The sequence below is a fragment of the Lonchura striata genome, chromosome W, assembly GCF_050655825.1.
Source record: "Lonchura striata isolate lonStrDom1 chromosome W, ASM5065582v1, whole genome shotgun sequence".
Classification (NCBI taxonomy): domain Eukaryota; kingdom Metazoa; phylum Chordata; class Aves; order Passeriformes; family Estrildidae; genus Lonchura; species Lonchura striata.
In genome coordinates, this window is record NC_140743.1 from 8,974,984 (window position 1) to 9,001,779 (window position 26,796).

The window sequence follows — 26,796 nt, forward strand, 5'->3', positions numbered from 1 at the left end:
GTTTCAGTAGGGAGAGTCCAAACAAATTAGCCCATTAAAAAAAGGAAAAATCTACCAAGCACTAATTTTGTTTTGCATCAGTGCTATCGGTAGCTTCACTAGCAAGTGGTCCACAAGGTTTAGTTAAACTCATAGGTACAGTACTGATGCATAGTAGATTGAACATCACAGGCTTTCCTGTCTGTAATGTTGTTGTATATTATCTTTTCCCAGTAAGTAGAGTGCTAAGCTCATTTTTTACAGAGAATACTCTGCTTACAGGGCTTCCAATAGGCCTGTATTGATTATTTAGTTGATGGAGAACTCTGGGAAGTCTCATATCTCATTGACCTTTGTGTGGTTTGAGATTCCTTTTCAATAAGCCATTAGCGCTTTCTACCATCCAATTTGATTGAGGGTAGTATGGGGTATAGAATACCCATTTAATTTCCTCTTGTTTTCCCCAGTCTTGCACTTCCTTACACAAAAAATGTGAGCCATTATCACTTTGGATAACATCAGGAGTAATTAATTTGCGAACAAAAATTATAGCCCTTGTGTTGCCTCAGGCCCCCAGCTGGGTAATAATTAGCATGATTGCAGAAGGCTGATCAATTGCTTTATTATATCATCTTATACTATATTATACTATACTTCTTAAGAAATGCAGTAACCTTTACAGCCAGTCCGATACAGCCTTGACCTAAGTGGTCAATCAATCCAAACACCATCCAGTATCCAATTAAGAAATCACCCTTTGGTAAACAAATCTCCATAACACATTCCACATGTGCACAACAACTGGCGCAGCAAGTGGAGATAAGGATTGTTTCTCATTCTTTTCTCTGATCTTCTCACAGCCTCCCCCAGGAAAATGTCTGGAAAAGTCTGTGCCTGCTCTCTGTGGCCAGAGAGCTGCTGCCACACCCTTGCACTATATTTCACTGATTTTCTTTCTGACACTTAGTCACCATAAGCAAGCCAGAGACTACTTCCACTCCTATGAGGATGTATTGATATCCCACAGAGGATTTAATAATCAATTTGTCATGTAGATCATAACATTTCCCCTTTGTTGATATGTAGAGGTGGTGCTTTAGCAGGGTGATCTACTCTTAATTTCAGTCTATGCTGGGGACATTGAGACATAGTCAAAATTTAACAGGGTAGAAATCCATTTGGATTTAGGTGAAATGTGCCACTTAGAGCTTGCTAACATAAGTAAAATATGCTGTTTAGTCTAGTAACTACAACACTATCAAAGTTGCCCCAGCTAAGGAGAAAGAATGCAAATTTCCAAGCTAAAAAGATAAGAGATAAGAAAGACTTTTCAGACCTTGAAACAGACAGTGCAGAGTGACCCAGGAGTTCTTTCTGTACTTTCTGACAAAAACTGAGTACAATTGTAACTAACTCTAAGTGTAACACAAAATCAGCATAATGAATATGCATGAACCTATTGTAAAATTCTATACATATGAAAATTAGTTAAGGGTAATAAAAAGGATCGGGAGTTCTCAGGGCTGCACATGTCTATTAAAGAGCAATGAGTCCCCACATGTGTCCAGGACTGTAATAAACATACTGTTCCCTACAAATCTTTATTGGGATTGTGGGGTTTTGATTTTTCATCCGTGTTTCAACATTCTGTAAGAATAGTTTCACAAGGTCTTTCTGTTTATGTTTCCTTTTATATTTCTATATTTTGTTTCTATTTCTGTAGTTTGTGGAAAAAAATAAAGTGCTTCTTTACATGTGTGGCCTAGGTTTTGATGTAACCATTCTCCCAATCAATATCACTCAGGATTTAAGATGATTTTTCTAATTTTAGTTAGCTCATTTGCCTTTTTATTCTACTTTGTAGCTGGTTGATTATCCTTTTCATGAGCTTTTCCCCATCCCATCTTGAAAGGTGTTTTCCTGGCTTTATATAGCAATGATTGTCAATCTTTGCTTCTCCAAACTAGGGATCTCTTTACTTCTCAATTCAAGGTTTTCCATTGTTACTGAATTTTTGGAACTCTCTTAACACGGTCAGAGTCAGGTTTAGAAAGGAGATATTGTTTATTCTGCACAGGGTGCAAAGTAGAAGTTTTCCAGAATTTCAGCAAGTAGTGAGAGTATTAATACATTGAAATCTACATAAACCTGCCTATCTAATAAATAGTCACCATCTACTGGTGCATAATCGTTTAGTGTGCACAATCTTACGTAATACATATCACTGTACCTGTGTAGGCCTCTTTGGGGGTCTCTGGTAGTTGTTTGAGGAGGTTACCCCCACTCAGTTTTAAGCAAAGTTCAATTCAGGATGTGTAGAATCCCAGGCTGAGTGCCAGTTCTGGTTTGTTGTCATCAGAATCACCCCAGATATCTCCATCCCAATTTTTAGAGGACACCACTAGTTTCCTAATCTGTAGGATCTTAGGGGAATGAGTAATCTGTAAAAGCATAATTTTGACCTGTTCTCATGATTTTTTTTTTGTTTTTTACTTTTCTTCCTGTAATTGTTTTTGCAGCTGCTTGATTTTTAAAGACAGCAATAACTCAGTTGCCTTCCTACCCTCTGTTTCTTTATGTTCTGCTCCTTCTTTTGTCTATTCTCCCTTTCTTTTGATGAAGTCCAGGATACAGCTGGCTTTCTGGATTCTGAGCATACACTGCCAACTCACGTTTGGCTTCATGTCCATCAATACCCCCAAGTCCTTCTCCTCAATCTATTCTCCACCCAGGCTGTATTTGTGCTTGGGATTGCCCTGACTCAGGTATGGGACCTTGCACTTGGCCTTATTGAACCTCATGAGGTTTGCACAGGCCCACTTCTCAAGCATGTTGAGGTCCTTGTGGATGGCATCCCTTCCCCTCAGCATGTTGACTGCACCATACAGCTTGGTGTCATCTGCAAACGTGCTGAGGGTGCATTTGATCACATTGTTGCCAGAAAATGTGTTAAGCAGCATCAGTCCCAATACTGACCCCAAAAGGACACCACTTGTCACTGGTCTCCACTTGGATGTTGAGCCATTGACTGCAATTCTTTGAGTGTGAGCATTCAGCCAATTCCTTATCTGCCAAGTGATCCATCTCTCAAGTCCATGTCTCTCCAGTTTAGAGACAAGAATGTCATGCAGGACAGTGTCAAATGCACCACTTATATCACCTTATTCCAGCACCAATTGTTGCTGTTCGGTACCGACTCCGGGCAGGCGCCGGCGGGACACAGTGGGAGGGGGAAAGAGGCGGCGCCGCTTTTTCCCCTTCAACTCTGCGAGGCTCAGTTCTAGCGCGGGAACAGACGAAATGGTGACATGGGACATGGGTGCAAATACGTGTTTATTGTGGGAGCGTGTTCCCGAGACACCGGGGCAGCGACCGGGGGTCGGTTATACCCCGTGCCGGGGCGGGGGGAACCTGAGCTGCGGCCAATGGGACGGGAGGCAGGGGACAGGGGCAGGGAAACCCCGGGGACAGCGATGGGAGAGGCAGGGGGGGGGGGGCAGGGACCGAACAGTGTGGCAAGGGGGAAGGCGGGGGGGGGGGGGGGGGGGGGGCAGGAACCGGACCGCGTGGCGAGCGGAAAGGACAGGGGAACGCAGGAATGAGACAAGGTACCACAGGAGGGAGGGGGAACATGCGGGAAGGGGGGAGGGGGAATGGGGGGAAGAAGGGAAAATTACAAACCCCCGCAGCTCACTCTTTTGTATTAACATAAACGAAAGGGAGTTCTGAGGTAAAAATAAATTAGCAAGGTTGCAAAAAGACATCAGAAAGTGATACACCAATCATAGTTACAATGAACGGGGCAAAAATCTTTTTTACATTACAACTGAAGATAAAGGGTACAAAATTATCATAAATACATTCTGTATTGAGGATGAAAGCAGGATTCCTGATGCGATGCTTGTGTTTTTCAAATTCTAGCAGAGCAGAAGCAGGCAGCGAACAGCGATGTGGTTTCTCCAATTTGATTATTGGGTTGCAAAGGAGGCATAATATCTTGGGTATTAATTAAATAGGATGATCTTTCTTTCTATAAAATATAACTCAACAAACAGATTATTCCAAAAATAATCAAAAGCAATAAGAAGAATTTGTAGCAAAATAAAAGGGAACATTGGGTAGGGTACATTAAGGAATAGGATAGGAACATCAGACAATCACTTAATTAGTGATTGTCATGAATAATAAGGGGAATCGGTAAGGAGTGGACCAGGATACCACCATCTTAGGGGGAAAACAAAATGACAGATTCCCGGTCCCGGGTTTTGACTCCATTTCCTCGGAAGAAGGTCCCTCCCGATCCTTCCCCCCGGAGGAAGAGCCAGAAGAAGGATTGGAGAGTATCCAACCCCATCTCCCCACAATAGGGACTAGCCTCGTGCAGGGATGGTGCAGGGCCATTGGGGGAGGGGTGGGGTCGGCAGGAAAACGTGGGCGGAAAAGAATGGTCAAGGCGGGAAAATGGGTTCCAAGTAGCGTGGCAAGCACCATCTTGGGAGGGGGTGCCGGGTGCACTGCATCTCGTCCGGGGAGGCATGGCCAATGCCACCCCTAAGGGAGGATAACAGTGTCTGGCAAGGCACTTGGGGCAGTTCGGCCGCTGCCATCCCCAGGGGACGAGGTTTGGGGAAGTCCGCGGGGAAAAGGGAAGGGGGAGCTTCACGGAAGCTGAGGGGGAAAACTACAGGAGAGGGGCCCGATGCGGCTGGAAGCCAACGAAATGCGTGGATGTGAAGGGCCTCTCTTAGGATGTTAACAATTCTCCCATAGCTGACGTGTCGCCGTTTACAATTCTGTCCCATTGGTGTCCTTTCAAACCCCCCTGCCCCCATAGCCCAGAATAGGGAGGAGAGGGTAGAAAAGGAAGCTTTCCGAGAAAGAAAAAGAGCTTTCCAGTATGAGTTACCCTAGAAAAGACCGAATGAGGTTGCGTCCTCCTCGGAAAAGAAAAAAGCCTCCCGGCCGCCAGGGACATGCAAGCCTACAGCCCCCGTCTGGACGCGGACGGTGGTTAAAACTCAAAAGAAAAAAAGGTAGCTCAGCCGCCCGCCAGGGTCCCACACCCTGCTCTGACCCAACTTACCCTCCGGGCTCACGCGGTGAAATCTCTCTCCCTCTCCTCGGTGGTGGAAAATCGCGCTAAACTGAGGACGTATTCTTTCGTAGTTTGGCTCTCCCAGAGACCTGGGTGTTCCCGTTAACCCAGAGTTCATCCCCTGAATCTCTGGGTTCGGCCACTGTCAGCCTCTGGTCTCCATTCCAATGCCATCCCCTGACAGGCCACTCGTTGAGCTCAGTCCATCGAGCCTCTGCCAAACTCTCCTCTTTGTCCTCCGGTAAGTCTACCCAGCTCCCGGGCCCTGCAGTCTGGCTGCCCCCACAGCGCGGCCGCTCCCGGGTGGGTTAGAGAGCACACCGGCGAGGACGAAGAGGGTCCTGGAGCTTCGGGTTTGTTTTCTGCCTGGCGAATCCACTCCTCTTAGCGTCTTCAGAGCTATTGTGGTGGCAGAGTTCCTTTCTCTCTCCCCCCTTTCACAAATCGATGGGAAGAACCATCCTCTGCTACTATTTGTTGCTGTTCGCTACCGACTCCGGGCGGGCGCCGGCGGGACACAGTGGGAGGGGGAGAGAGGCGGCGCCGCTTTTTCCCCTTTGACTCTGTGAGGCTCAGTTCTAGAGCGGGAACAGACAAAATGGCGACACGGGACTCGGGTACACGTGTTTATTGTGGGAGCGTGTCCCCGAGACCCCGGGACACCGACCCGGGGGTCGGTTATACCCCGTGCCGGGGCGGGGGGAACCTGAGCTGCAGCCAATGGGACGGGAGTCAGGGGACAGGGGCAGGGAAACCCCAGGGACAGTGATGGGAAAGGTGGGGGGGCAGGGACAGACCGCGTGGTGAGGGGGAAGGACAGGGGAACGCAGGAATGAGACAAGGTACCGTGGGAGGGAGGGGGAATGTGCGGGAAGGGGGGAGGGGAAATGGGGGGAAGAAGGGAAAATTACAAACTCCCGCAACCAATCCTTTGAGCAGTTGCACAGGCACTTCAGTCTAACCAGTGGGTGCACCCTGTGTCCCAACTCTGCTGCCCAAAGGTGGCACCTTGTAAGAGCCGTAACGAGAGATGTGGGACTTCAGGCAGGTCTTCAAAATGCAGTTTATTGTATCCAATACATTACAGCAGTCCAGGATCATGGGTGACAGAAGCTTTTACCTACAGCCTATCATAACTACTATTACCATATTATGGTTAATACTATCCAATCACATGAGTTAGTATGTTACAGTTTAAGCTTAAAGTTGTTTTTCAGTTTTCTTGCAGTGGAAAATTCTTAGACCTTTATTCTACTTGCCACATTGACATGTCTTGTTTGCCTGTGGTATCTTTCTGCTTGGTAAAAAGCATCCTTTTGTTTGTGATCAGCTTATCCTTTGCTTTAAGTCATAAAACCTCTTTCCAACTAGACATAACCTTTGCTTTCTTAGTTGTCCAGCAAGACTGGGTCAGCAAACAACAATTTACACATCTATTATTCTTCTATATCAAAACTTGCTTCCATCTCTATTTGATTCTCAGATTCTATATTCAAAGATCTTTCTGCCAAGCATACATGTCTGTTAAACTTTCTTGTCAAACTTTCATCCTTCTCAATAGCACCTGAGCTTGGGCCCCTGAGTGCTCCCATTCCAGGATGACTACAAGCAATGCTTTGGCTCCTCCTTATCTCATCACCAAGGATAACTCCATTCCATTTCAGGGAGTCCTCCTGTCTCTGGCATCCCTGTTTCCAGCCAGTTTAACCCCTTCCGCAGTTGGGCCTTCTTGCTCTCTCTTCCTGCCAGATCATTTCTTGGTCACAAACTACCACTGCCAAGCAGTTACAATTTGAATTTCCCTTCCACAGGGGAGGCTCTGTTTTCATGCAAAATATGAATAGTAAGTGATACTACTGAAATTGGGAAATCACTTAAGCACCCAGGGACTGAAGCAATTTTAGGAAGCATAAAGTGTCACTAATCCCAAGTGAAACACAGCAGACATAAATACCATTCATTCTGAGAGATAAAACTTAAAATGCACCAATATTTTTCTACAAGACAAGGACAGTTAATAATTCTGCACTGAACTTTTGAAACTGAGTCCAAATACTAACATCATAGTGCCTAACTCTTAATAAGCAACAAAGAACTTCTAGAACAAACATTAAATAAACTGCCGCGTCCTTGCCCCAGATCACTGTCCTCAGCCCCGGCTAGCTCTCCTGCGGGGCAAGTAGGGCAAGTGGAAGCACCCTCTGCTGTACCCGGCTGGGCTTTGGAGAGTGCTTTGTTGGTCCTGAGGTCGCTGCTGATTCCAACGGCGAGGAAATTAGGAGAGGCACTTGTTGGGGGCAAAAATCCGATGTTTATTGAGGTCCTGTGGATCCAACAGCACCGGAGGGGGCCAGCCAACAAGAGCAACTTGGGGGTGCTGGCAACATGTTACATAGGGAGAGGGAGGGGGGCCGATCAGCCAGTGGGGGAACAGACAGGAGTGACTCTTGTGGGGATTGACATGTGGGGGATCCAGTGAGGAGGAAACAGGGTAGGGGTCCCAGGACCTCATCCAATCACTCTGTGCCTTGGATGGAAGTTTCTAGAGGTAGGGGAAGGAGCACCGAGTGACAGACAAGGCACTTGGGAGGGGGCAGGGGACTGGCTTGGCATTTTCTAGGGAAACTGACACTTGGGGAAAGGCGGGAAAACTCAGGAAGAAACCAATACAGTATGGGGGTACACTGGAACAAACCATGACAGAATAAAGATGTAATAAAACATATAAAACCGCAACTCCACAAGCCAGTGCTCAGTGGAGCTGGCTGGAAAGGTGGAAAAAGGCCAACTGGCAGCATGGAGGAAAGCCAATCTGGGCTGCTGATGAATGGAAAGACATTGCCACTTGGGTAGAGAAGCTATCTGTGAAAGTCCGTCATGTAGATGCCCATGTCCCCAAAAGTCGGGCTAATGAGGAGCACCAAAACATCGAGCAGGTAAATCAGGAAGCAAGAATAGAGGTGTCAAAGATAGACTTAGATTGGCAACATAAGGGGCACTTGTTCCTAGCTCAAAGGCCCATGATGCCTCAGGTAATCAGGGCAGGGATGCTCCCTATAAGTGGGCACAAGACTGAGGGGTGGATTTAACTATGGACAGTATTTTGCAGGTTATCCATGACTGTGAGATGTGTACTGCGATGAAGCAGGCCAAGAGAGTGAAGCTCCTATGGTATGGTGGGCGATGATCCAAATAGAAGTATGGGGAGGCCTGTCAGATTGACTACATTGAACTGCCCCAGACACGCCAAGGCAAGCCCTATGTGCTGATCATGGTGGAAGCCACCACTGTATGGTTGGAGACCTACCCTGTGTCCCATACTATTGCCCAGAACACCATCTTGGACCTGGAAAGGCAAGTCCTGTGGAGACGTGTCATAATCCACTAGTACAAGCAGGAGTCTTGATGGTTTGTTTTACCTATCTCAGAGTGCAAAAGACACACAGCAAGGGGGACTTTCAGTTTAATAATAGCAGTTTACTTTTATTGAGTGCCAACAACAACAATTATGCGACAGAGTGTGGGAACTCAAAATGTCTCTCAGACATTTTTAGAGGTTCCAGGCCTTGGTCAGAGGCATTCTAGACCCTGGCAGACAACTGAAAAACAGCTGTGATTTTGAGTTTGAGCCATGGAATGAATTGCCAACTTTGGAGGTGGAACAAGCAGTCACAAAAGGTTAGATAGTATAGTAAAAGTAATTACAAAGTAGAGGAGAAATATTTTTTTAGTATTGTACAGGGGGGTTTTAACACATGTACAGGGGGGTTTTCACTTTGTACATGGGGGTCAGAAGTTCTAAGATGGAGGAAAGTGGGCTGATCCTGTTCTTCCTCCTTCTTTTTCCTTACCTCCATGTTCTTGGTGATGTTGGCACTCACAGATTGGTTTAGAGTAGAAAAACACTTGGCAACGTAGGTAGTAGGTATTGGGGAATAATTGTAAACATGTTATACGTAATATATCTTATAAAAGATAGCAGCAGCCCTGGGCGGGGGGAGAGACGAAGAAGACAGCAGATAGAGAGGATGTCAGTGTGTGTGTGTGCGCCTCTACCCAGGCCGCTGATCAAATAGCCGCAGTCCAAGAACATAATCTATTAGATAACTAGCAATAAACTGCCTTGAGACCGAACAGCTAAAGCCTGCGGAGTTTTTCTTTGGAAGCACAGGTTGGAGGAGGAATTTCACCACCACATGAGACCCCAGAGCAAGGCTGGGGTTCTCACAACAGAGGAGAGAAAGATATATAAATAAAACAAAGCAAAGGGGGAGGGGGGGGGGGTATAGCTACCAATAGAGAGATTAATCCTCGTGGTCCAGCCAATAGATTCATCTTCATTCCATGGGGGATCACCAAAGTTACCTCAAAAAGTTACCTTTTTAATAGTCTTTCTCTAAAGCAAATGGCATCTGGCCAAGAGGTGAGGAAAATTATAGGGTATTGTGATGAGACCTGTTGCTCCGTCAAGCAGGTGTAAACGTACAGAGCAAGCTGCTACTTGACAGGCCCTGCTCAAAGCAGTGTACTGTGGTGGCACAGCAAGCACACCTGCAAACAATCACTTGGCAAGCATCCACCTCAACCAGGCCAGAACTCCTGTCGGGGTTTTCAGGGTCTTAGTCTCTCTCCTTGCGACAGTTGTGAGGCAAATGGGGGAAACTTCGGACTGTCTCTTCCAACATGGCACCCCTGAGACAATTGAGTTGGACAATGGGACCCATTTCAAGAACGGCCTTATTAACACCTGGGCCAGAGAACATGGTATTGAATGGATATATCATATCCCTTATCATGCACCAGCTGCCGGGAAAGTTGAAGGGTGCAACGGGCTACTTAAGACTACCCTGAAGGCACTTTGAGGGGGAACTTTTAGAAATTGGGAAATGAACTTAGCAAAAGACACCTGGATGTTCAACACCCGAGGGTCCATCAATCGAGCTGGTCCTGCCCAGTCTGAACCCTTGCACACAGTGGATGGAGATAAAGTCGGAGAGATCAGATCTTGTGATTCTCTCTACAAGAAATGCACCATCAGTCCGAAAATCAGTTTCTTATTCTAATATAATCTCAATACTAAGTCTAACATTGTAGCAACTTATCATTAATTTGTTCAAAGAACTGACAGTCTTAGCCTCTCAACAATCCTTTTTCAGAAGCAAAGAAAGGATGGAATGTTCACTCCCCACTCATGGAGGGGCCATCTGATTGATGGTCGTCATCTTAATCATCATTTGGAGGTTGCCCGTTGGCCACGTTCTGGTTTTGGTGTCGCAAATCAGGGCGGACACACCTCGCAGGTACCCCCTGTAATACACTATCTGTGGAAACACATGCATACCCGTGGCCCCAAGTGATAAGGTCATACAGGCCCTCGCACTTATTAGTGGTTAGGTCCCATATCCGGACTTTTGCTCAAGGCAGGTGCGTCTCACCTGAAGAATGCAATGAGAGAAAACTATTTAGAATTACAGGATTCTCTGAATTCTGTGGCACTGTAAGATGGTTGATTGTATATAGAGCTTTTCCCAATTGACTGTATGGTGTGTCTCCAGGCATTCCCCTTTTTTGTTTGTCCAGAACACACTTCAAGGTACCATGAGGGCATTCAACAATGGCCTGGCCCATTGAAGAGTGCGGAATACCATGTTTGTGTGACACTCCCCATAAGCGCACAAACTGCTGCATCTTCTGTGAGACATAGGTAGGGCCATTGTCAGTTTTCACAGAAGAAGGTATTCCCAAGACTGCAAAAGCCATCTTCCAATGAGCAATCACGATACAGCCCTCTTCTCCAGTGTGAGCAGATGCCCACATAGGGGAGGAGAATGTGTCAATAGACATGATCACATACTTAAATTGGCCAAATTCAGTGATGTGAGTGACATCTGTTTGTCAAAGCTGCAAGGCCTTTAGGCCTCTGGAGTTCACCTCCACTGGTAAAGGTGCAGCAAGTCCATGACAGCACAAGAACTGACAATGTCACGAGCTTCCGTTGGCATCAAATGAAATTGTTTTTGCAGACTATGTGCACTTTGATGGAAAAAATCATGTGACACTTTGGCTTGCTCAGTCTTGTCAGGCTGAGGCGCTACCCATGCAGGGTTAGCCAACCTGTCAGCCCTGGCATTACCTTCTGCTATGAAACCTGGTAAATTGGTGTGACTCCAAATGTGCAAGAAGTAATACGGATGGACTCAGGCTTGAATCGCACTCCCCAAGGCTTTCAATAACTGAAACAAAACTGCATTATTGACTTCCTTCAGAAGTGAACAATCCAAATGCTTGGTTATGTCTGCAACATAGGCAGAATCAGTGACCAAGTTCAGAGGCACCTGAGAAAATTTTTGGAATGCCATGGCAACGGCCTTTAACTCAACCAGTTGGGCCAAGCCTGACTCATGGCCCTCCAGCATTTGCCATCCAGATTCATCCTTCCAAATAACAATGGCCTTCCCCGTTTTTCCAGAACTGTCAGTGAAGACAGTGGGTCCTTGCACTGGCACCCGGCTGCTTTTTGGCCACAAGGAAAAATTGGTTGTTTTTGCCAACTGCAGTAACTTGTGACTGGGCATATGATAGGCAATCTGCCCTGAAAAGTTCTGCAGCACACTTTGCAAAGGAGTACTGTTAGAAAAGCTCTATTCAAAGTCTTCCCATTCTACTGGAAGAATGACTGTTGCATGATCAGCTGCCATCAATTGCAAACATTGTTGGAGACATTTGATTATGAACTGAGCGATCAGCTCAAACAATGAGGGTACTGTCTTTTTTGGCTGATGGGGCAAGAAGACCCATTCCAAAATGTGCAAGGGATCAGACCACTTGTCACTCCATTGCGCAATGATACCTGTAGGATGAAAATCTGGATTGGTAATGAAGACAGTGATATCAATGGAAAGAGCTACTCGATGAACCTGACAAGCAGAAACAGCTTTTTGGACCTCCTCCAGTGCTTGTTGTGCCACAGGAGTCAATTCCAGAGGTGATCTCAGGTCAGGGTCCCCCTTTAGAGTATCCTACAACGGGGGCAATTGCTTTCTGGTTAGTCCCAAGTAGGGACATAACCAGCTGATGATACCCATCAGTTTCTGGGCGTCATTCAAGGTCTGAATAGAATCTGAGAACTGCACCTCCTGATGCTGAATAGTTTGGTCAAGAATTTTGACCCACAGATATTTCCAAGGAGGGTTCTGTTGAAACTTCTCCAGGGGTACATGCAGCCCATAAGCATGCAGAGCAGCGAACAGCTGAGGCTGTATCCTCAGCAACTCATCCTGCGTGGGTGCTGACACCAGGATGTCATCCATATAATGATAACAACACGCATCAGGAAACTGATCGCGAACTCCAGACAAGGCCTGAGCCACATACCACTGACAGATAGTCGGGATATTGTCACAGCCGTGTGGCAAAACTTTCCATTGATATCTCTGCACAGGTTCGGCATTGTTGACTGAAGGCACTGTGAAGGCAAACTTTGGTTTGCCATCAGGATGCAAAAGAATTGTGAAAAAACAATCTTTCAAATCAATGATCAAGATCTCCCATCCCGCAGGGATCATAGTGGGTGAGGGCATACCAGGCTGCAGTGCCTCCATGCTTTCCATCACCGCATTAATTTTCTGGAGGTCCTGTAACAGCGTCCATTTCCCTGATTTTTTCTTTATCACAAAGATGGGAGTATTCCAGGGACTAGTAGAAGGCTCAGTGTCCCCCGCTGAAGCTGTTCCTGAACCAATTCACAAAGGGTGACCAATTTTTCTTCTGTCAGGGGACACTGATGAACCCAAACGGGTTTGTCCACCAGCCACCATAAAGGCAGCGTAGGATATCTTTCGCCCTTCAACGCAGTGGTCCCAATTAAAAATACGTCCCAATTCACACTCCCCAGGCAGCCAATACATCCCGACCCCAGAGATTAATCAGAGCTGGAATGATATAGGGCCAAACTGCAGCTGTCTGCCCGTTTACATTACTGATCAGCACAAACTGTTGGCTCACCAAGGTACGTGCTGCACCCCCCACCCCTACGACAGGTGACCCCACAGGAGCCAAAGGCCATATAGGAGGCCACTCAGAGAGTGAGATGACTGTCGCATCCGCCCCTGTGTCAATCAAACCTTGAAGTCCGATCTTCGGCGGGCGGGCACCCGGTAGGGTCAGGGTACACGCAATCTGGGGTCACTGAGCAGAAATGTCCGCAGACCAGAGGGCTTATGGCAGTTCCGTGGATCCAAAGCCACCACTCCCACAAGTATTCTGGTCAGTCCTGGGGACACATGACTGAAAAAGCACAAATTGAGCAATTCAAGTCCCTGCCGGAAGAGTGACAGAGGGGGTGGGCGTGGAAACCATACGACAAATCTGACCTGAAAAGTCAGAGTCAATGACTTCTGGATGAACAAATATTCCCTGGTGGGTAACACTAGATTTCCCCATGAGCAGCACGCCCAGTCCTTGTCCCAAAGGTCCAAACACATCCAAAGAAATCTTATGTTCACTACATGATTCTAAGATGACTGCAGCGGTGGTACATACATCCATGCCAGTGGAGCCGTGGGTGTTGCCTCAGAGATGGCTGGGCAGACCTGAGCAGGTGCCATGCTCTGAGGAATCACTTGTGTCACAGCGCAATTCCCCCATGTGCTCATCTTCCCGTTTCCCGGGCCTGCCAAAGGCTGGCCATCGGCATGAAATTTAGATTTGCATTGTTTTGAATAATGACCTGCCCTTAGGCATTTAGAGCACAGGAAGATGTCACCCAGCCCTGTTTGCGTGTTCCTTGGTTTTTCTTGCCCTTATTTTTGCTCTTCTGTTGTCCACCCCCTAAGGGTATCTGGCCTGGCTGTTAAGCAATCACCAGAGCAGACATCTTGTGGACTACAGATTGTGTCTTGGCACATACATTGAACATGTCTCTTAGCATTGGGTCTCCTGGAAGAGCATTTATGATCTTCTGGCACTCCCTGTTTGAGTTGTCCCGAGCTAACTGCTTGCATAAAATCTGCCTTAAGGTATCATCCTCAACCTGCTTCTCTAGGGAAGCTGCAAGCTTCTCTGCAAATGGCAAAAAAGGTTCACCTGCTCCTTGAGTTATTGTTGTATACTGTGGCCTGGGGGAGGCCGTCTCAATAGTTTTCAACAATGCATTAAATCCTACCCTTTGACCCTGCTCAAGAACGGCAGAGTCCCAGGTAGCCTGAAAATCAGGATTGGAAAAGGCCTGCTCTCCGAAGAGAGCATCCACCCCACGCAATACCTAGGGTCTTCCTGAGGCAGAAGCCTGTTGCTTGCTGCAACCCTTTCAGCAGCCTGCCTCCAGTTGTCCAAAAAAACCCCATATTGCACAGGCTGAAACTGTGCCTGAGCAATATGTCTAATATCAAATGGAGCAAGCAGGTCTCAGTTTAACACTCTGAGAGCCTGCATAACTTGCACGGAGCCAAGGCCATATTTTGTAACCTTTTCTTGCAAAACTTGGATCACTCACCAGGCAATCACATCATGCCTGTCGGCATGTAAAAGACATTAAGTCAACCAAGTCAGCCGTTGTACTGGGAGGAGGAGAAGGCAGTTGTTCCACAGCCAAAGATGGGGGAGTGAAAGGAGACACAGCCCCTGCTGTGTGATTTACCATTTGGAGACACAGCACTGATGCAGTGGTCATGGTCACTGTTGTCCATGCAGGCACCATGGAAAAGGAGGGGGAAGCCAGCCAGGGCCATGACATTGGCTAGAACAAACACTTGCCAGAAGACATTGACAATAGCCATGGGTGGCAGGCTTCGTGGCTGATGATAAGGAAGATGACAGAGCGACCAGTGTGGTCATGGCAACGGCCAACAGCGTGGCTGACTCCCCCTCACCTGCGATGTGGGATCTTGAGCCGGGAACTGCAGCTCCTGCCAGTCGTGAATGAGTCGGTCCCCAGCGTGCAGGGGGGGCGAAGGCAGGGCCAGCTGCCGCAGTGGCTCACCAGCCGTTCTTCACAGGAAAGGGGACAACTGACCCATCAGCCACCGTGGCAATAGTTCCAGCACTGCCAGCAGTGACAGAGGGGCCAAAAATGGTGCAAGCGGGGAAGCGCCATCTCCCAAGCATGGCCAAGATGCATCCATCGCTCTCAGAGGCATTGATGTTGTGAGAGGAGGATACGGCAACCTCACAGAGGTGTAGGGACAAGGACTTGTTGGTGGAACATAATCTCCAGATGAGAGATAGGTTCTGCAGGGAGTTCCCATGCCTCTCATCAGCCTACGTGGAGCTGGAGAAAAGACAGCAGCCGCCCAGTCTGGCGATCTTCCTCCTGGGGTGTCAGGGCCATCTCCACCTGCCAAAATCCCCATTTCCAACCCACTGTCCAGGGCTGGGAAGGCACCGAACAGGCATCCCCATACAAACATAAGTCGAGGCAAGGCAAAATCCCCTTTAGAAAACTCTTCCAAGAGCCGGTGGCCCAATGCCTCCCACAAGTGTGGACTAAAAGCAGTGTCCACATCCACCGGAAAGTCATGAGATTTGGCCCGCATTAATAGAGTGCAGAGCAAATCATTCAACACAGAGACTCCCATGAAGGAAATCATGTCCCTCCACACAGTAACAATCGCGCCTTCTTCTTTAGAAGCGTGACTTCCCATTGCGGAAACACCAGCACCCAACTCCCAGAAAAAGCATGGACTGTCCGCTGCGCTGGGGAATTAGTCCCCACCCGCTCTTCTAAGCTGTCAGGGCAAAACTGCGATCCCAGTCCCTTCCAGGAGGGAGGAGCTAAGCATTCCTACCTGGCTATAATCTGAGGTTTGGAACACCAGAGCAGCCTTTCCCCACTGGATTCCAAGAGGAAGACTACACCCTTCTACAGGATCACTGCTTCAACACAACCACACCTGTCACTCCAGGAGGACTGCAGCCACCATTCAATTGGACTGCTACTATACCCTCATCTACAGGGTGTCAGGTCATATTCTGACTCTGTCAGTGGGTTTTTGTTGTTGTTGTTGTTTGTACTATTGCATTTGTATTTTTAATTTTCCTAGTAAAGAACTGATTTTCCTATTCCCATATCTTTCCCTGAGAGCCTCTTTATTTCAAAATTATAATAATTTGAAAGGAGGGAGTTTATATTTTCCATTTCAAGGAAGGTTCCTTCCTTCCTTAGCTGACACCTGTCTTTTGAAACCAAGACATGGCGATTGATATTGAGATAGTTTCTTCATGGTTTGCACACATGAAGCCATTTATTGATACACACAGCTGAGCTTATACACCTTTTCATCCATAGCTAAAAATAGCACAAATATAACATTTATGTAACTAGGTAACATTGCTTAATTCAAAGCCTTGTACAAACTAGCGCAGGTATGCATGTTCTTACATAATTCCTGCAAGCACATTGTAAAAAGCACATTGTTAACTTCTGCATTCCTTCTTCAGGGTTCTGCTTTCTATTGCCAAGGCTTGTGGCCTACTAATGCTAACATATCTACTTCTGTCATGAGTTGAACAGTGCTCCGACCTCAGCTTTCTAGATGTATTTCTATAGTTCCCCTTCCTTCTTTCCTTCCTTCCTTCCTTCCTTCCTTCCTTCCTTCCTTCCTTCCTTCCTTTCCTTTCCTTTCCTTTCCTTTCCTTTCCTTTCCTTTCCTTTCCTTTCCTTTCCTTTCCTTTCCTTTCCTTTCCTTTCCTTTCCTTTCCTTTCCTTCATCACAGCCAGCCCCACCCATCATCCTCACCCCAGCTCAATGACTCACTGTGGCCCCATGCAACCAAAGCCTTGACACACACAAAGTGCAGCCCCATCAATCAGGTCTGGAACAAGTCCCCAGGGGTTCCCTTTACAAAGCAAGCAGAAGCCCTCCCCCCCAAACCCTTGTCAGATAGAAAATTGGGTGACATGATCCATGTAAGCTTTTAGTAAATAGGTATAAGCTTTTATTTAATGTTGGAGGGGGGTATTTTTATTATTAATATCTACCGTTATGCATTTGGGGGCAGGATGTCATATAGACTAATGTTGTGCTACATTTTTAGTGAGAAATACTTTTCAAAGGATCCCAGGGTGGCAGGGATGATGCAGAGGAACTTGTGAAGTTATCCAATGTTAAGCCCTAAACTGCTTTTCACCAGCACCATCCCTTCCCTCAGATCTTTGCTGAAGACAAAGGTGTCAGGGTTTACTTTCTAAATTAGTAATATTTTCAAAGATCTGTTTATTAACTGACACCAAGATCACTTAGGAGCAACTTCTGGTTGGCATGTGGAGGAGCCCAGAAGAGAATGGGCTGCTGGGAAAATCTCAAACACCAAGAGTTAGATGGCTCTGGAGCCCACCAAGGACTGTTGGTTAAAAGGCAAGAACAAGATGTTACTGGACAAGGGTCCATGCAGGGGGAAGGCAGCACTTTTCTGGCACAAACATCCTTCTTCCATTCCCTGGAGACACAAAAACAAAAGACAGAACCAGCACAGGAGTGGGCAGGAACTGTTGACCTAAGGTTGATTTGGTAAGTGGATAGAGATCACCCAAGACCCTCAAAGCCTTGGACCCACTTCCAGAAAGGTCTGAAAGAACAGATTGCTCATGAGAACTAATTTTCAGACAAAGTGACAAACCTGTGTCAGAGTGGGGAAGTCTGTCCATAAAAAGGTACCCCCACCAACCCCAGGCAGTGCCTCCAGGACCTTGAGTATCCCAACACTTGCTTGCTTTGTATCTTTCTTTCATGGCCTGCAGGAGGACACAGTGAATGTGACAGCTACATGGTATTAAATATCATCTAGAACAAACTGTCCATTTACTTTTCTCTTCCCACCTTGCTGATGGCTGCACAAACAAGAGAAAATGCACAGAGTGACTTGGTGGAAAAGAAATCATCTGGATGTGCTCTCTAGAAATTTTTACTCCCTGGTGTGAGCCTATTAACAGGTCTAATGAATTGGAAATCTGTGTCACATGGCCAAATCTCTTGAATTCAAATCTGTCTTGGTTTGACAAGACAGGAGTCTGTGAAGGAGGGCAAAAGCCTCCTGTGCAATGGAGAAGGTAAACCCCCTCCCTCCGAATTACCAGGATTTTTAAATTAAAAGGCTCTCAGGCAAAGATGGGAATGGGAGTAACAATTCTTTACTAGGAGAAAACTAGATAACAATTTAAAAAGGCAAATGCAATTGGTACAAACAAAACTAGTGATAAAGTCCACAACCTGACACCCTGAGGATTCGGGGTGTTAGTAGCAGTCCGGTTGAAATGACAGCTGCTCCTCTTGCAGTGGCTGATGAATTGCAGCTGAAGTGGTGATCTTTAGAAGGGTATAGTTTTCTCTGAAGATCTGGTGGCAGTTGGGCTGGTCTTCCTCTGCGCCGGGGCCGACTCCGAGCTCCGCTTCCGCCGCCTCACTGCGCTCCGGCTGTTTCTCTGGGAATCCCGCCGAAGGAGCTGCTTCTCTGGGAATCCCGCAAAAAAGAGAGAGAGCTGCTTCTCTGGGAATCCCACAAAGAGAGAGAGCTGCTCTATCTCCCAAAAGGTACCCCTTTATACAATAAAAGAGTGCTTGGCTTCCCCCTCTGGGTGGAGCATCTCACAATGGGATGGTGTTATGTTACCAGGCCTGCAGTGAGTCAGTCAATGGCCCGTTAACAAACCATTACCTCTTCGGAGCAAACCATTGTTCTTGGAAAAGATAACAAACCTGCCCAACCTCCAACAGATGGCAAATAGAATACAAGCTTATCTTACAAACCAGGACAACATCAAATCAAGAAACTTGCTGAAAGGTTGTCCTGCTTCAGGGCAGAAGAGGGTTCATTTTTGCAGTTGCCAGAAGGGGCATGGCTGGGACTTGGGTTATTCTATACCATTTCATGTCATTTTCCAGGTATGGATGAAGGGATCCCTCCTGGGTCTTGCAGCATGTGGAAGGGAGCAGTTGGGAAGTGTCAGGGATTTCTGCATGGTAAGCATGTGTCATGGTTACAAGAGAAGAGTGCCAATATGGGTGTAACCAAACTGTATTCTACTCCCCTCTACATCATTTGTGATAAACTGTTAATGATGGGTCATTTCATAGTAGCTGCCCAGTGCCCACCTGACCCCTCAGGCTACAAGCTGAGTGTTAAATGAGAAGAGGCAAACTCTGCAAGTCAGGGTAGTGTCTCTGTGTTCACAAATGACTCAGATATATGATATATATGATAACTCCCTGTCCTGGTTCAGGTCAAATTTGGGAGAGAACACCCAAAGGGGTTCCTCTAGGAAGCATATTCAATCGACCCCTCCCCCCAACCAGTTCAGGAAAAATACCTCTTTGGAGAAAAGTGGAAAAAAACATTTATTAAATAAGAAAACCTAAACAATATTAAACAATAAAACTTCTTGCCACTCCAAAAGAGAGACAAACTCAGAAAAATCCGCCCCCCCCCCCCCCCCCCCCTTGGGCTGCAGCTCAGCTCACTCAGTCTCATCAATCCCTCTGGCGCTGGAAATGCCGCAGCCCATGTTGGGCCCAGTGGGCCACAGGTACAAGCTGCCAGTGCTCTTCTGGGTGTTCAGTCCAGAAGAGGTTTGAGCAGGTCCAAAGAAAAGGAAAAGCCACAGTCCAGGGAACTTCTTTGCCTCAGCTAGCTAAAACTAACTAAAAGCAAAGGAGAGCTCTGTCTCGCTGTCTGTCCGTCTGCAGATAACACAGTCCAGGAGCAGGAACGTGGAGTGAGTGCAGTTTCTGAAAAGAAACTGCATACTTCTTCTCCTTCACTCCTGGAACAAGTCTTAAATGTGCAGAACTTATTATTCAGCATAAACAGAACAGATGATTGGGGATAAAAGCATCATGCAGTCAACCCAGGACACTCCATCTGGGGAAGCACCAATGTAGCAGCCTGAACTGTGTCTAATAAAGTCCAGGGTAAAGAAGTGGAAAGGGTCTTTGCATGGTATCCACAGATGTTTAATTCAACTACGTGGTGAGATGTTCAGAGTTCCCCCAGCACACACATGTACCAGCTCTGACTACACCGTCTGGAGGAGTTGGAGGGTGAACCAGGCAGTACAAAGATGAGGGCCAATCAGGAAATAGGGAGAGAGTGGCTCAGGGACATAGGAACAGGGAAAGGAGCAAATGGGGTCTAACAGCTTTTTGAGGGAAGCTTCTTGTGTCTCCCTAAACCAGGGAAATGCCCCTCAGGGTCTCCATACACCCACACAGTTAGACCCATCCTGAGGGGGTCATCTCTGCTAATGGGCCATAATGGTTCAGCAGCACCAGCATATAATAGGCAGCTGCAATGACCACCAAAGACTCAAAAAATATCCTATGACAGGATTAGATAATTCCATTGTGAAACTCCCTGCCCTGGGGGAGGTACTGAGCATGCCTGCCTGAATCTGAGCATATATAATCTTGAAGTCTGGGGACTTGCAACACACCACCACCACCGCTGGATGGATCCAGAGGAGGATCAGAACTTCCACAGGACTACTGCTTTCACTTTGTTGATCTCAATGAGGTCAGACACTGTCAGAGCCCAGTATTGACACATCAATGACAACACATATCAGAACAGTCAAAAGTTTACAGCGTAATAAATATTGAACTGAAGTCATGCATGCTATCCTTTTGTGGACTGAGTGGGATTGTAGGCAACCAGTGATTTGTAGACATCTGTGATTCTGTGATTTATTTTTATGGCTTCAATATGGCATCATGTTGCAACACAAGAATTGAACTCAAAAATGTATGGAGCCCTCTGCTGTTTATCTGAGTTCTCATTTGCCTCAACAGGTTATCTCAGACAATGGTCTGATCTAAAACAAACACCACCAAAAAAGCACTTCACAATAGACAATTATGATCTAATCTGCCTTAAAGGGACATGTATTTTTTCCTCTCACATCCTGAGATGCAGCCTAGAAGAAGGGCAGTCTGGTAGAGAGAGACCTAGACAAGTCACCTAGACTGGCCCATTGGCAAATAAGGATTGAGATCTCAGAAGCAGATAGGATTTCTGAAATGTGTAAACTGCGTGTTTACGTGGAAAATTTATCATCAGACCTCAGCTGTGTTTTTATGGGTAAATGCTAGTCTTCTATTAAAAAATGGTGCAGGTTGCTTTAATTTCCCTTCCAGTCTTCAGAGAGAACATATTGGCCCCTTTGCCCTTTCTGCCAGAATCATCACATCACACCACATCATTTGCTGCTGTATATAGGTTATTCTGAATTTAATTTGTGTGGGAATGGCATTGATGGGGAGCAAGTTAGCACTGGTGTCCTTCCGGGATGGCAGTAAGGACTGGTGGGAAGCCCTCTGTTGAGCAGATTGTTGCCTACAGCATATGTCCCCATGGGCTACTGTTGCAACAGCATAGCCAGTAAGAAATTTGTCAGTAGTGATCCTTGGTTAAACAAGACTTGAAGTAGGACTTGCTTTCTTTCCCTTGCTATTCATTTACATTTTGGTTTTGCACAAAATTGGCTGCAACACAATCACCATAAAAAGTGGACCCCATGATCATGATGCTTGATCAGCCTGAAAAGATCAAAAGTTAGGAAACTTTTCAGTCACTTCTCCAGAAAATGTAACAGACACCATCCCAATCTCAATAATTCTACCATAAATGTCATCAATATTTGGCTGCGTAGGTGAGCAATAGGATTTCATGGCTGTGGGAACTAGGATGATGCACATGGAAATCATCCTTTAAGAAACTGTCACATGATATTTAATTCTTTGTATTGGACTGATTCTGAATCAAGCAGCAGCCAAGTCTCCTTATTCCTATCTGGTTTTAATTTGAAGCTTTACTTAATAAAATCAAAGATGAGGAAATACTTACAAACAGATAAATATTTTTTCCAGAAGTCTTTAGATAGGATTTTAACATACTTTACAGAAACTAGAGGTAGATACAATATAGCTAGTCAATCACTTCTGTGCAACCTGGAAATGTCTTCCTTTCTTCCTTTGATGTGTCACAAAATTATTTTGTCCAATGTGGAGAGATAAGCTGCAAAAACTTGTGTCATGGTTTGACACTGGCACAATGCCAGTGCCCCCATGAAAATGCAATCTCTCAATTGAATGCTGTGAAATGCAATCGAGAACAGAGCAAAGAAGGCCCAAGCTTAATAACAGGAAAAAACTTTATTAAGCTACTACTATAAAAGAAAAAAAGAAAGGAGAAAAAAAAACCCACACAAAGATCAAAATGAAAACCTTGCAAAGCATTCCTCCTCCCACCACCCAACTCCAACGAACCACAGTGAGACACAATCTGGACCCCGATCAGGTTTCCACCCTCCAGACAATCGATACTCAGTCCATCAAGGGAGAGAGGAGTCTCTCCTGTGCCACAGACCCCCCAAGAAACACAGCTGCCACATCCTGTGCTTCGCCCGGAGAAAAAGTTTGCCATGGTGACCCTTCTCCTTTCCATGCACAGTGCTCTCACCACCAATGCATGGATGGACAGACTGCTTTTAGGATTTTTCCTTTCAAGGATGCCCTGCCAAGAGGGGAAGAAAAACAACAGTTCAGTTTTTTCTTTTTTTTAGGACCACAGTCCCCCCCCCCATTTCCCCCTGGGGCCAAGGGTCCAAGAACAGAGATCTTCTCCTTCTTTGAGGACAGGGGGCACCACCACAAACCCCCTAACTTTTCTCTGTTCGCTCCACTTCTGTCTTTTCCCAGCTGAAGCAGGTCTCTTGGCTCACTGGCATCCTCCTAAAATACAGTCTCTCTTGGAGGAGAAGATTAATTCAGTCTGTGGCTACCAAGGAGAAAGTCCAGCCAAAAGCCACTACTTCATCCCCTCCCATCTAGAATTCCTCCTTCTAGCATCCCAGGGTCCAGGCTGTCTCTCTTCCTCTCTTTCAAACCGAGGAGGAGAAAAATTTCACAAAGCTTTCATTTCTCAGGAAGGGTTAAAAATCCCGACTCCCAGGGATGGCTCGATGACCAGATTCTCTGACTCCCACAGGCAGCTGGGAACCTTGAGGTCCCCCCTCGCTCTTCTCCTTCCCCACGGTGAACTGCTGACAAGCCGCTGCTGCCTCTTTCTCTTTCTCTTGAGAGAGAGAGACTCTGGGGGCGGGGAATGGAGACATCCCAGATTTCTCCACCCTTCCATCTGCAGGGGGCCAGCCTGGTTCCAGTCCCTCCACCCTTCAACCTACTTCAGTCAGGCCATGGGCCTTCCCCTCCCCCACCCAGCCATGGCCGGGCAGAGGAGAGGCTGCACTGCATGCTGACCGGAACCAAAGAGAGCGAGTTCTCCTGGGAATTCTGCTTTTAACCCCTCTGTGTTCTCAGAGGCATGTCCACCTTCAATTGGTCAATATCCAAATTGACCTCTGCCTTCCGAGAAAATTCTTTTTTCGTGTCAAACCACGACAACTTGGTAGAGTTACTTTAAAGCAACCCCAGATCTTCTGCGCATTTCTCAGATTCTCCCACTTCATCTGTAGTTTAATGTCTCGGTCTCTTGCCAGTTTGTAAAAGGGTGTTGCTGCTTTCTACTCCCACACTATACTTCATTTCTGCTTGATAAAAAATCAACTACCAGCATCCCACCCTGTAAGTTAATCAGTTAAATATGCCAAAGAGTGGAAGAAGGAGGAAGTCACATATGAAGCTCTAAATAGGCACATTTACATGGTCAAGACCGCTACACTTGCCTCTGAATTTGTGCAAAGCATTTGACAGTGTCACTCATTACATCCTTGTCTCTAAACTGGAGAGACATGGATTTGACAGATGGAACACTCTTGTGGTGGATAAGGAATTGATAGGATGGTCAGTCTCAAAGAGTTGTAGTCAGCGGTTCAATGTCCAAGCGCAGGTCAGTGACAAGTGGCATTCCTCAGGGGTTGGTATGGGAAATGGTGGTCTTTAACATCTTTGTCAGTAATATAGACAGTGGAAGTGAATGCACCCTCAGCAAGTTTGCCGATGGCACCAATTTCTGTGGTGCAGTGAACACACTGGAGGGAAGGGGTGCCATCCACAGGGACCTTGACAGGCTTGAGATATGGACCTCTGCAAGCCTTATGAAATTCAGCAAGACCAAGAGCAAGGTCCTGCACCTGGGTCAGGGCGATTCCAAGCACAGATACAGCCTGGGCAGAGAATGGATTGAGAGCAGCTCTGAGGAGAAGGACTTTTGGGGGTGTTGGTGGATGAGAAGCTTGACATGGCCCATCAATATGCGCTTCCAGCCCAGAAAGCCAATTATATTCTGGGCTGTATCAAAAGAAGTGTGATCAGCATGTTAAGGAAGGTGATTTTGCCCTTATACTCTGCTCTTGAGACACCCCACCTGGAGTACTGCATCCAGCTCTAGGGTCTCCAGCACAGTAAGGACATTGATCTGTTGGAGCAAGTCGACTGGAGGGCCACAAAGATGATTAGAAGGATGGAGCACCTCTCCTTTGATGAAAGACTGGTACTATTCAGTCTGGAGAAGAGAAGGCTCTGGAGTGACCTTCATGTGGCCTTTTAGTACCTGAAGGGAGCCTACAAGAGGAGTGGAGAAGGACTTTTTACAAGGGCATGTAGTGATGCCTTTTTCTCTGATCCTAGAATTATGAGCCAGATATGGTTAAGGGATAAAAGGGTTTTTACCTTGGTATTTAATAAGGATCCCTATGGTGCAACAATTCATCGAGGTGGAATACGCCGAAATGCACACCCCGGTATACCATATTGTCCTAGGTTGCAAGATAATGTGTGTATTCTATTTGCCATCTGTTAGAGGTGAGGCAGTTGTCTTCTGTTAATTGGGCAGGTTTTTTTATCTCTTCCACATCCCATTCTCCCTCTGGGGAGAGATCTTCTGTTAATGAGTCATTGAGTGTCACTGCATGACTGGTAAAATTACATCATCCCATTGTGAGATGCCCCACCCAGGGGGAGGAGCCAAGCATTCCATCCTGGATATAATCTGAGATTTTGGGACACCAGAGCAGCCTTTGTCCCACTGGATTCCCAGAGGAAGACCAGGCCCATCTACACTACTACCGGACCTTCAGAGGCCAACTCCACCCTTCTACAGGCTCACTGCTCCAACAGAACCACACCTGTCACTGCAGGAGGACTGCAGCCAGCACCTAATCGGACTCCTACCAACACCCCAACTCACAGGATGTCAGGTTGTGTTCTGACTCTGTCAGTGGTTTTTTTTTTTTTTTTTGATATTTGTACTATTACCTTTGTATTTTTTAGTTTTCCTAGTAAAGAATTTTTATTCCTATTCCCATATCTTTGCCTGAGCGCCTTTTAATTTCAAAATTATAATAATTTGGCGGGAGGTGGTTGGCATTTTCCATTTCAGGGCAGGCTTCTGCCTTCTTTAGCAGACACCTGTCTTTTTAAACCAAGACACACATATACAGTTTTATAGACCTTTCAAATTAGCATATCTGACAAAGATTTCCAAATGAAAAGTTTAAATGAATGGCATGACATCTCCCTATTCTAAAGTATTTCCCCCAGATGGGGCTTGAACCTAGTTTACAAAATATATTCTAGAGAGAGTCTTGGATTCTCGAGATAGTGTAAGCCTTTCCAGGCTCCAACTGTGACGCCTTTCGGATGTTTGGTCTTTTGCCTAGTAGAATACCAGGACTAAGCTGAGATATCAGGCTAAAGAATTACTGTTGCATATAGGTAAAACCTTAGAAAGGGAAGGTGTCGTGATTTCACACGGGGAAAAAAATCTTCTTGGAAGGAAGAGGTCAATCCAGTCAGGGGTCTGGTTTGGATATTGACACTTGGAGTGACCAATTGAGGGTGGACACGCCTCTGAGAACACAGAGGGGTTAAAAGCAGAATTCCCAGGAGAACTCACGCTCTTTGGTCCCAGTCATCAGATACCCACAGGCTGGGTGGGGGAGGGGAAGCCATGCGGACTGAGGAGGTAGGCCAGGGGGTGAAGTATCTGGAACCGAGCCAGCTCCTGTGGACAGAAGGATGGAGGATGTCTGAGATGTCTTTGTCGTCGTCCCCCCCCCCCCAAACCTAGAGGGGAAGAGATAAAGAGCCTGAAGGCACTTGGAAGTTTGCTGGCAGAGGAGAAGGTGGGGGGAAGAGTGCCCAGTGTGGGAGTTGGAGTCCTGGGCTGAGATTTGTCCGAGGAGTCTGGGACTTTTAACCCTTTTCTGGGAAATGAAGGCTTTGTGAAATATTACTCGTCCTCAATTTGAAGGAAAGAGAGACAACCTGGGACCTGAGATGTTAGGGAAAGAAGGTTGGGGGGAGACTGAACCAATTTCTCCTGCAACAGAGACTGCATTTTAGGGGGATGCATGGTGAGCCAAAAGACCTGCTTCAGCAACTACCAGTACAAGAACAGAGTGAACAGAGAAAAGCTGAGGAGGGTGTGATGATGCCCTCTGTCCTCAGAGATCTCTGTTCTTGGACCCTCGGCCCCAGGGGGAAATGGGGGGGACTGTGGTCCCAAAATGAGACACTGGACTGTTGTTCCTGTTGGTCCTTGGCAAAGCATCCTTAAAGGAGCCCTATGAGCAGTCTTGGTCCATGCACGGTGGTGAGAGCACTGTGACATGGAAAAGAGAGTGTCATACTGACAGATTCTCTCTGGGCGGTGCCATGTGTGACATGGAAACACAAGAAGTGGCAGCTGTGTTTCCTGGGGGTCTATGGTGCAAGGGAGACTCCTCTCTCCCCTGCTGGACTTAGTGTTGATTACACTGAAGGGTGAATACT

The 26,796-nt window shown here is 46.6% G+C and overlaps 1 protein-coding gene across 2 annotated transcripts in view; it reads left to right on the plus strand.

The window, feature by feature from the left end:
- The window catches only part of LOC146763040 (microtubule-associated protein 1B-like), a 128,103-nt gene that overhangs the window by 78,213 nt on the left and 23,094 nt on the right, over positions 1–26,796 (plus strand). The window lies entirely within an intron of this gene.